This window comes from Pteropus medius, unplaced genomic scaffold (genome assembly GCF_902729225.1).
Source record: "Pteropus medius unplaced genomic scaffold, Ma_sr-lr_union100, whole genome shotgun sequence".
In the NCBI taxonomy this organism is placed as follows: domain Eukaryota; kingdom Metazoa; phylum Chordata; class Mammalia; order Chiroptera; family Pteropodidae; genus Pteropus; species Pteropus medius.
Window position 1 is genome coordinate 2,366,407 of NW_024350397.1, and position 11,338 is coordinate 2,377,744.

Below are 11,338 nucleotides of genomic sequence, written 5' to 3' on the forward strand. Positions count from 1 at the left end.
AGAAAATGGCAGGATCAGAAATATAATTTTAAATACAGGGTTTCATTGATTTTGTACCTGTCAGGACTGTGAGAGAGAATTTTCAAATTAACATTCCAGTCCCTCCCTGTCTCCCAGGGCCCTGAGGAAGCAGGCTCTCATCCACTCAGCCCATTGGCTGGGAACACCACCCCCCACCCACACCTCAGCCTGGCCTGATCACTGGGCGGGCAGAGCAGCGGCAGCATGGGGCAGAGTCACAGGAGGGTCTGGCATCAGGAGGCCTTGCTTCCGTGCCCAGAGCTCCTCTGCATCCTGGCAGGTCACACTATCTCTTCCACTCAGGTCAGTTTCCTCACGTCCTGTCTGTCACATGTCTGCCCCCTTTCTGCCCTGGCAAGGACTCCGTGAGAAGAAATTAGGTCATGTGCGAGACATGGGCAATTTCAGATGAAAGACACCAAAGCAGCTCAGAGTTGAAGGTGAGTCAGAGGCATTTCTAGTTGCTTCGAAGCAACGTGGCCCAGTTTACCTTCAGATCAGGCTCCGCCCCAGCCGAGACCATGTTGTTCTCCTGGCACACGCGAGCATCTAAAAGCAAGTCATTTTTTTCTTGTTCATCCGTTCTGCAAATATTTACTGAGCATCTGCCATTGGTATAAGGCTATGCTAGATGTGCGTGTTAAAATGGTATAGACAACTGCCTCTTTCTGCCAAAGCATAATTTTCAGAAAACCAAAAATAAAACCTTCCTATGGATATATGTTGAACTCAGGTGACATTTGGGGGCCCCCAGGAAACAGGCACCAAGACGTGCAAGACATTTATTGGGGATAAGAAAAAAGACAGAAGGAGCAGGAGGAGGCAGGAAGAGCCTTCAGATGATGACGGAGCTCTGACCTGGAAGGGAGGGGTGGGGAGGATGTGGGAGAAAGAGCCTCAGACTGAGGGGCAGCTCTGAGAATATTTTGGCCAACACAAGGGGAACCCCAGAGAAGAGGTTGCCCTTTCAAGGACGTGGGCAGAAATGGCCAGAACCCAAGACCCTGCCAGGCTGCGTTACTGGCAAGGCCTGACTGTGGCATTAAAGAAGCAGTAGATCCGAAGGCACCACACCTGCCAGCTGACCGCACTACTCACAGCACCTGGCAGAGATGCACGTAATTCATTAGACGGTTAACAATGGAAGCAACAGGATGGTAACGTTACTTTGGAAGAAACTAAGAGAAGAAATACACGTACACAGACATTCATATATAGAGAAGGAGGGAGAGAGTGGAGATAGGCGTGAAGGAATCAGACTTCAAAATTACATTCAAAACTAGTTCAGGTTCAAATGTTAATAAAAACATTTCTACCAGTCAGGAAGCATTTGCCCCTCTACTGGACAAAAATCATTTGCAATTTATCTGTTTTGTACAAGTTCACATGTAACTTTAGCATCTGGGCTCTGATCAATAGCAAGCTGTCAGCCAGACAAGACGGCTCTCCCTAGAGAGCCAGACACCGCAGGCCTGCAGGGTGATGTCCTGACTGGCATTAGACGAGAAGTCATCTTTGTGCCTCATTTCCAAGTTTTCAGTAATCAATACTTCCTTAGGGAGCTTATATTCTAGGGGGACAGAGCTGTAAGTAAATGGGCAGTTATATTATATGACAAATGCTACAATGAGGATCAGCTTGTGAGCGGGACACACCTCCAACTGAGGTGTGGGGCACAAGGGTCTACCCAGGAAATGTCCCTCAGCTTCAGGCAAAAAGAAGGTCGAGTTAACCAGGCACAGGGATGGGGGGCGGGGAATGGGGAGAGAGGAAGAAAGAACAACAGAGAGGCTTTGAGGGGGGCCCCTCTGAGAAGTGTGAATAATTCTAAAGGGCCGAGAGGTTGGGGGTGATTCTGGGACTGGAACAAGCAGTGAAACGGGCAGAGACAGCAAGTAAAATAATGAACAATCTTGGATGCCATGCTCAGAAATTGGAATTTTTATTCTAAATGCAATAATTGACATTTCGTTGATAAAGATCACTCTAGATGAGGTGCAGAAAATGGATCGGAGGGAACTAGAGCTAAAATCGGGCAGGTGGGTCATGAGGCTGCTGCTGTCCTCTAGGTAGGAGGTGATAGTGGCCCAAACTGGTAATGACCACGGGGGCACCTAGCAGATCACAGGTCACATCCCCAAGCTATAGGGCATTTGGTGAGCTGGGCCGACCTGGCCATCCACCCAGGAAGATGGCATTTTGGTCATCAGAAGTCTTCATGGTCAGCTGAATAAAGGATGCCAAGTCCCAGAAAGAGAAAACTAGGCCATCGAAGTCCCATGAGATATGGGGCCTCCACACATGCAGCCACAGAACCAGTCCACAGGCTCCAGGCTCAAAACCAATTTGACTCCTTTATTCATCCAGTGACCCCTTACTGAGCAACTGCTATGTGCCGGGCCCTGTTTGGATGCCAGAACTAGAAAGATGAATAAGAGTGATGCTCTCGAGGAGCCTGCACAAGAGTGGGAGGCAGGCCATAGCCAACAAACACGAGGGGGCTGGTTTAATTCCACTGAGCTTCCTGGATCTGTGGTTTGTTGTGTGTCATTAATTCTGGGAAGTTCTCTGCCAATTACTTCAATATTTGCCCTGCTCAGTTCTCTCTTGTCCTTCTGGTATTCCAATCGTGTGTGTTATAACTTTTGTATCTCTCTCATAGTTCTTGGAAGTTCTAGATTTTTCTTTTTGGGTTATGGCATTTATACTCATTGATTCTTTCTTCAGCTATGTTGAGTCTACTGATGAACTCATCAAAGGCATTCTTCATTTCTGTCAGCGCGTTTTTATTTCTAGCATTTCCTTTTTGAGACTTCCTTGTCTCTCCGCTTTTCATCTCTGTACTTATATTACCCATCTGTTCTTGTGTGTTGTCTACTTTTTCCATTAGGGCCCTATACGAATTAGTCATATTCACTTTAAATTCCCTGAAAGATCATTTTTAACATTTGTGTTATTTCTGAGCCTAATTTTGCTGCTCTGTCTCTTCAGACGGTGTTTTCCTTGGTTTTTGGTGGGACTATGCTCTTTTGTTGAAAGCTGGATAAGCTGTATTGAGTAATGGCCCCTTATGTAAGGATTTATGATAATCCGGCTAGGAGTTGACTTTATTTAATGTTTTCTGTGGCTATAGAGGCCAGAGACTCCTTTTTGTCTCCCTTTATTGACTTTGGGTTTCCCTAAGTCCTCCTCAGAGAGTCTGCGTCTCGAAGCCATTTCATCTGCAATCCACCACCAGTATGTGGAGCAGGACTGGTCTAGAGGAGGGGAGACACTGTAATCTTCCAAGTAAATCCCAGTCCTTTAGTGGGCCTGTGCCTCGAAGCAACCTTCATAAGTGCTTCTCCTCCTGTAGTAACCACACCCTCTGGTGAGGCAGGAGGGCCAGAGGAAGCTAGGCTGCCTCATGGACAAGGCTCTGGCAAAACTTTCTCCTGAGGGTAGGTCTTTGTTATGGACGATGCTTTGCTGTATTTCATAAGGATTGCTCTTCCTTTACCCCAGCTAGTTTCTCAGCATGAGAACCTGGTGGAGTTCCTAAGTAAAGCTCCAAAGAAAGCGGGGTCCCCCTAAGACAGCAGTCCCCAGGAATTCGTTGTTCTCACACTAGTTCGCCCTCAACCTCCAGCGATGCGTCGAAATGACCAGTGAGGTGTTCCTACCAGTTTATGGATCCAGCGGCTTTTGCTTCAGGTAATTGGCTCTTGGCTGTGACTTTCCGGATTCATCTGTATCTGCAGATTTCAGGGCGGTGGTTTGCCCAGCAACCTCAGCTTCCTGATGAGTCCCAAAAAGGTCGTTAATTTTCAAAACTGAAACGTCCAGCTTTTTCTTGTTGTAAGCACAAGAGTGACAACTTCCAAGATCTTTTCATGTTGGAGCTAAAACCGGAAGTCAGTAAATAACTTACTTTCAGAGAGTGATGAGTGTTAAAGAATTGACTGGGGGTGGGAGGCAGTTAGCGCAAGGTCACGAAAGCCTGTCTAGGGAGACAGTTTGTGGAATGACTGCATGTTGGGAAGGAGCCAGCTTCCGGAAGATCCAGGCCAGGGTGGTCAGGCATCGGGATTGGCAGGTGTGAGTTCTCGGTACTGAAAGAAGGCCTGTGTGGCCAGAGCGCAGGGAAAAGGAGGATGGAGGGAGGAAGTGAGCCGGGGCAGAAGTCAAGGGTGAGGACAGAAGGGCTTTATTCTAATTGCAGAGGGAAGCCATTGAACAGGGGAGTGATGAGTTGTAGCTCACATTTGCAAAAGATCCCTCTGTCGAGGAAGTCCCTAGGTCCGGTTTCGCCCAGGACACTCCTGGTTTATGCGTTTTGCTCGGTGTAATTATTTACAGTGCCTCCTTTCACTTTCAAAAGTGTCCTTGTTCAGACGACAAATCACAAGATCCCCCCGACTCTGGCCACAGCAAGGAGAAGGTGTGGGGACTGCCGTCATGGAAGCTGAGCGGTCAGCTGGAAGTGAGTGCAGTGACGTGGACGAGCCACGATGGAGTCCTGAATAGATGGTGGCCCAGGCGCTGAAGGGAACTAACAGTGGCCATGGGCGTGTTGTGGAGGCAGAGCCAGTGGGGCTGAGGTGGGGCGGGGAAGGGGAGGAGTGAGGGACCAAAGCAACCATGAGTGACTCTCTCCGCTGCGTTATCCAGTCTTACACGCTCCACCTTGTAAACTCTCTCAAATCTGCTGTTTCTCTTCCGTTCCCACACTCATCTCTCTTGGTCAAGTCTCTTCGTCTCTCCCCTGAATGCGAGACCTCCCCTCCATTCCCATCAGTATTTACCAGCGTCCCCTGGATGGTGGGTACAGCCTCCAGTCTTGCAGCCAGGCAGACACCTGAGCAGCCACCACCCAGCAAATCCACGTTCTCGTCTCCCCCATGGGACATGCCACCGTTCCTTCAACGCCCTTCCATCCTCTGAGTCGCTCAAGGCCTTCTGCCTGGGATCCCCTCCTGCCGTCTCTGCCAACTAAAATTCTCCTCACCCTTTAGGAAACATACATGGCGTGTCCCCAAGAAGCCCTCCCACCCAGCTGTCATTCCTTCCCCTGAATGCCCAAGACGCTCAAAAATTACCTCTTTCAAAGCCCGTACATAGTCCATCTTACAAAGTGTCACCCCTCAACTAATTTATAAACTTGAGGGAAAGAATGATGTTTTTCACATCCTAAATCCTGCAGAGAGCTTGGCACATCGCAAATAGCTCGATGCTTTGTGGAGCTGAACACATCAGGCAGAATGGAAGGTTTCGTTGGTTTACCCTGGCACGTTTGCCCCCTGACTTCACCATGACGCAAACAAGGAGGAAGCTCCTCAGGGCTTCCTCACTCAGAACAAGGAACGAGATCCATGCAAGGCGGATCAGCCCAGCCTGGCCTCCGGTTCACCCCAACATTCATGAGCACAGGTGGTGGGAGCTCAGGTACGAGACAGACTCTTTAATTGAAGTCTCACCATTCGCCAGCTGTGCACTTTGGGCAACTCACTTAACCTCTCCGTGTCTCAGATTCTTATCTGCAAAGCTGGCCAGGGATGTTGGGGAGATCACATAAGATCTTAGCACAGAGGGTGCTTCGCACAGAGTCTGGTATATAGGACATTCTCCGTGGATGTAGTCATTATCAGTCAAGTGACTGATGGAGTTGGAAGCCACAGAGAAAATCATAACTGAAGACATTGATGAGCTTTGATCATTTTATTAAGTATTTTTAAATTTTTAATGATGATACTCAGCCTGGAGAGGGCGGGGTGGAGCAGGCTGGGAGGAGAGAACACATCTCTGCAGAGCAATTTACTGAGAACCTTCAAAGCGCTCACATCATTTGACCCAGTAATTTCATGTCTGGAGAATCTGTATTATGGAAATTCATAAAAATGAAGAAAAAGCTTACTCCCACAACGTTAATCCAAGAATTATTCATAATAGCAGAAAATTGGAATCGAGCAACTATTATATAAGAAAACATTTAAGGAAAATTTGGCTCGATATCAAACAAAATGTCTATAGTTATGAAAAGTATATTTACAAAGATCTCTTCATAGCTAGGGGAAATATTTATAATATTAAATGAGAAAAGTAGGGCTAAAAACATTTTATGTAAATGAACGTAATTAAGTAAAAAGCATATGCATGAAGAAGAGTGTAAATACACTAACGTATTAATATTGGGTTATCTCCAAGTGATGAGATAATGGACAGCTTCGATTTTTCTTTTCTGGCAATTTCTAAAATGAGAATGTGCTACTTTTCTCGTCAAAAAGAAAAATCGTGCTATTTTAAAAGACATTTGATAAGGGTGGGTCGCTCGCTATTCCAGAGTGGATCCAGCGCGTGTGACACCTCATCGGTGGCTTCTGAGATGTGCCATCTTGACCACATCGTGGAGCTCGTTGATTCGCCCCTCTGGACCTCAGCGGTCTCGTTTGCAAAATGGGGATACTCATCTTCACCTGTCTAAAGGCAGGTGGCCAGATCGGTTGCTATTAGACAGGCTTTTCCAGCTCCGCTGTCTTCTGGTCTCTGAGTATCTCACAGGAACCTCCTTGCAGAGGCCACTTTTCTCGAAGTATGGACACATGTGATTAGGACAGGATTAACTGGAGAACAAGGAGGGGGAAGGCAGCATGCTTCTCCACTCATGGCACTGAGCAGGTGACAGTCAAGGACTAATTCAAGGGCCACAGCTGCCCTGAGCCTGACCAGGCCTGCCGGAGCCATCAACCTGGACAGTTGTTTCAGAGAAGGGAGTCGGCTCTGTCCTTTCTTTCTTCTTCTCGGACTGTGGCCCTGCCAGCTCTCCTTTACCACAGGGCCGTTTGGTGCTGGTCTCAGGACTTCCGAGGCAGAGGGCACATCTGCAGTTCTCTCCTCTAAAATATTTGAGGTGCAAACAGCCCAGGAGTGCAATTCCGTGTGCTTCCTGCCTCCCTTCACCCCTCACCCATAGGAATCAGAGGAAGACAACAGCTTTTGTTCTGAAAACTCAAGAGCTAGAATGGAAATACGGCATCCACTTTGAGCCTGGTGGGACAGACAGGCTGTCCCAGGGCAAACACCCAGTCTTGGCCTCCTACCTGGGATTAGCAGGGCAGGCATATGATTAACTTGCAGTCACAAGACCCTGTGTGGGACTAATCTTGAGGAACATTCTTGCCAAGCTGCACATCAGCTGTGAGGGCCCAGGAATACCCTCGCAGTGCCAGGTAAAGGCAGTGAGATGGGCCAAGCAGATGTGCGTGGAGCCCACCACCGGGGTCGGATCCACGCGCTACCTCCTCCTAGCTGTGTGACTGGGAAAATTACCCAAACTCTTTAAGTGCCAGTTTCCCTACTTATAAAATGAGAATCTTAATGGCTCCCACTACACAAAGTCCAGCGAAGACTAAATGAGATAATGTGTGGGCAGAGCTTACCCCGTGTCGGCAGGTAACAAGGGCTCGAGAAATGACTAGCTCTTTTTTTTATGAAGCTCTTTTTTGGGCTCAGCACCCCTGTGGGCAGTGACGGGGATACAAAAGGTTAAACCACAGTTCTCCCTCCGGTGAGGTAGGTCGGACTACCCCCAGGAAATAGTTAAACAGCTAAGCAGCAGCGGGTGATTAAATGCAAAAGCTACTGGGAGGCAGCAATGCTATTTTTAATAGCAACTTGCTGGAAGCAACCCAAGTGCCCAGCCATCCTGTAATGACTAAGCAAACCTGAAATTTTGTGACATGACAGCCCACTGCAGAGCCGTTGGAAGTGGCAGGCATGCTCCTGATGCCCATACATGGAAATGTGCCTCCGAAATAAACATTTCCAGAGGGGAATCGCACCGTGGCACGTGCATGCTGTTTGCTGTAAGTGGTAAATATAGGTAAAGTCACTCACGGAGCTTAAAAAGGAACGTGGGGGGATGGAAGTAGTTTACCGCGTAAAGCTCGTCAGTTACTTTCCCCCTTGACAAGTTGCTTAAGCACTTGGTATTTAAAAACCAGCGATAATAGTGCAACCAGAGAAGGGAGTGAGGTGCGGGGTAGAGGGCTGAGGAAGGCTTCGCAGAGAGGGTGGTGTCCGCAAAGGTGGAAGCGTCTGTGGATTCAAATAAAGGAACAGTGACTTGGGTCCCCCTCCCCCACTGGTCCCTGTGGCCAAAGGAAGTGAGTTATGTGCTATTAAGGGCAGTATGAGAAGCGGGTATGGGAGAGCCCGGGGGGTGTGGGGGGACCCTTCTCCATGGGGGACAAGGGGAGTGGAGGAAACGCTGTTTGTATATTGGGAATCAGGGCTTGTCTGTGCCAGCTGGTGGACTTTCAGGTTCTCGCCTTAGTCCTGCCCAGGAGTCGGGGCCTGGTGTGGGCCAGGATCCTGATTGGCTGTGTCTTAAGGAGAAGAGGGGCCCATGCCAGGGCTCTCTCTCAGCTGTACAGTAAGTATTCGTGAAGAGCCTGCAAATAGGGTCCCAGAGACGCCCCCAGACTGAGAGCATAGAAATAGTTGAGGAAATTCACCTCCATCTGGGCCGACCAGCGAAGGCTGCTGCTGACTGCACCATATCCTGCTGCAAACCATGAACCAAATCTCCAGGGCGTTTCGAGGCTATGATCTCTCTGATTAACTTATGGGGTAACTCTCTCAGCTGTTGTTAGGGTCTGGCCAGCCTCCAGGGATCAGCTCTCGGGTCTGGCTTCTGTCCCCCAAACATGAACCTAGAGGCATCATGGAAAGGCACAGAACAGACGTTTAGCGCCTGACAGATGTGGGTTTGAATCCTGCCTTGGCCACTTAACTGTGACCTTGAACACGGTTTCTAACCTCTATGAGCCTCCGGTTACTCATCTATAAAAAGGGGGACAGTTATGCCTCCCTCCAGCATTTGAGGATTAGCAATAATGCGTGCAAATGTTGGCACAGATTTGAATCTCGGTGACTGATGAGCATCACCCTGTTCTTCCTGAAAACGAGCCTGTGATGGAAGAGTTCTCACTTTTGTGAGATAATCATACTCTGGAGCCACACACCTGCAGCATGAACGTGGCCTCCTCCCCATCCCACATTCTCTGCACTGCCCAGATGTGGGCTTCCTGACCCTCCCCAGTCAGAGGTGGTTTGTGCATCAGACAGGCTCCCTCTGCCAGCAGGTAAGCGTGGTGATCAGGGCAGGTCAGGGAGACGGGAGGCAGTTGCTGCTGAATTCTGGCTGCAGATGGCTTCTAGAACTCCCACAGGAGGCCTCGACCCCAGGAGCACCTCCGTAGTGGACTAGCCACCTAGGGCATAATAAAATATATATATTTGGTTCCTGACACAGAGATTCTAAAACCCTAGGGATTTCCCGAGTTATAATAGTGATGAGTGTCTTTTTTTTTCTGTTTGATCTTTGTCCCTGGTTCATGACACAGAGCTCCTACATCTCTTGTCATTTCCTGGGTGATAGGAGCATTTTGTCATAATAGGGCATCTCCAGGTGGGCCCTACATAGCTGCAGGATGGGACAGGTCTCCAGAGACAAAAATTTAATTTGAAGACTGAAACTTTCAGCCCCGATCATGTCTGTTATGAAGCCCCTCTAAAAGTCCCAACAGCATGGGGTTCAGCGAGCTTCTGAGTTGGTGAACAAATTATATGCCAGGAGGGTGACATGCCCCAACTCCATGGGGACAGAAGCTCCTGCACTCATCCTGTGTATCTCTTCATCTGGCTGTTCATTCATATCTTTCATTATATTCTTTAGAATAAACCGGTAAGTGTAGATAAAGAGTGTTCTTGAGTTCTGTGAGGTATTCTAGCAAATTACATGGGAATCCCTGATTTACAGCTGGTCAGTCAGAAGGGCGAGAAGCCCGGGACTTGTGCCTGGCATCAGAAGTAGAGACAGTCTTGTAATAGTGAGCCCGTAACCAGCGGGGTCTGCCCTAACTCTGGGAGCTACTGTCAGAACGGAATTGAATTGTCAACCGCCCAGTTGTTGGGAGATCAGAGGACTGGGTGTTGGCACTGAAAAACACCCCACCATCTAGACTGTCAAAGTGACCGGGAGCCCCCAGGATAGCAGGGATCGATCACAAGCGCTTTCTCATTAATGAATGGCCGGAAGTAGGGGCCTCGTAGGAGAATCGCCCAGGCCCATCTTGGCCTTGGAGGCAGGGCTGCTGGGGCACTTGAGTGAGTCCTAACAAGTCAGAATGCTTCCACACATTTTTTCCTAAAATTTTAAATTCCAGACTCATAAATATTTCTGGTTCATAAAAGATCTTAGATTGTGTACACATTATGCGATTATTTCAGGTTTTTAAATGATCAAAATAATACTTTTAATCCTATTTTGAACACTCTCTTTAAAGAGGAGTTCTAGTTCCTTCTTTTTTTCCTCAAGAGATGCCGGCGAGACTCTCAGGTCCCTCTCGCTGCTCGCTGCACTGGACAGCCACACCAGCCTCTGACAGAACCATCGAGAAAAGGAAAACATGACAGAAAATTCATGTTCACAAAAATCTGGAAGCACGGCATTGCAGTATCCTCTCTGGTTTCCCCTCTGTTCCACCCCTCCCCCACCAAGGCATTTCTTCGTTTGACTTCTCAAATTGTCTCAGACACCAAAAAAACCCACGTCGTCCAAAAGTAAATGCCTGGTTTTTTCCCAGTCCTGGCTGCCAGACCCTCCTGACGTCTCCTGAGGTTCCACATCCATGAACGGCATCAACATCCATCCCTGAAATGACGCGAGCCGGAAAACTAAGTCGTCTGTATCATTGCCTTTTTTCTCACCACCCAAACCAACCCATCGCCAAGCGCCATTTCACTTCCAAAATATCTCTAAATCCACCCACTGCTCACTGCCCCTACTGCCGCCACCTTAATCCAGGTGTCTTTATCTCTTACCTGGACGACTGTGGTGGCCACCTTCTGGGCCCAGTCAGATTCCCTTCCCATCTGATTCCCCGACTGCACTATAAAGATCTTTTCTAACGTATGGCTGACTCTAGCACGCTCTGCTTAAAGACCTCCAATAGCTTCCCATCGCTCTTAAAATTAAAAGCAATTTTCTAATAAGCCTGTAAGGCCCCTATTCAAATGCGCCTTGTTCTCTGTGCTCTGGCCACACTGGCTTCTCGAATTCCTCCCATGAGCATTTTTGAATGTCACAGGGTCTGAAAGGGTGCTACTTACTGGTATCCATTTGGAGGGCCAGAGTGACCAAGCGTGCTTCAATGTTGGGTCGATCCCACACAATAAAAATCTTTCTTGCTCTAAAGCCAATGGCAACTCTGTTGAGAAATACTAAAGGAAATTTGGTGAAGGAAGGCATAATAAAATTAGATAGTCCCTTAAACAA

The 11,338-nt window shown here is 48.3% G+C and overlaps 1 long non-coding RNA gene across 1 annotated transcript; it reads left to right on the forward strand.

Moving 5' to 3' along the window:
- Nucleotides 1-210: 210 nt before the first annotated feature.
- Nucleotides 211-11,055, forward strand: LOC120584108 (uncharacterized). Its single transcript, XR_005647964.1, has 2 exons — nucleotides 211-324; nucleotides 10,379-11,055. It is a non-coding gene; the product is annotated as an uncharacterized LOC120584108 (long non-coding RNA).
- The last annotated feature ends 283 nt before the right edge of the window (nucleotides 11,056-11,338 follow it).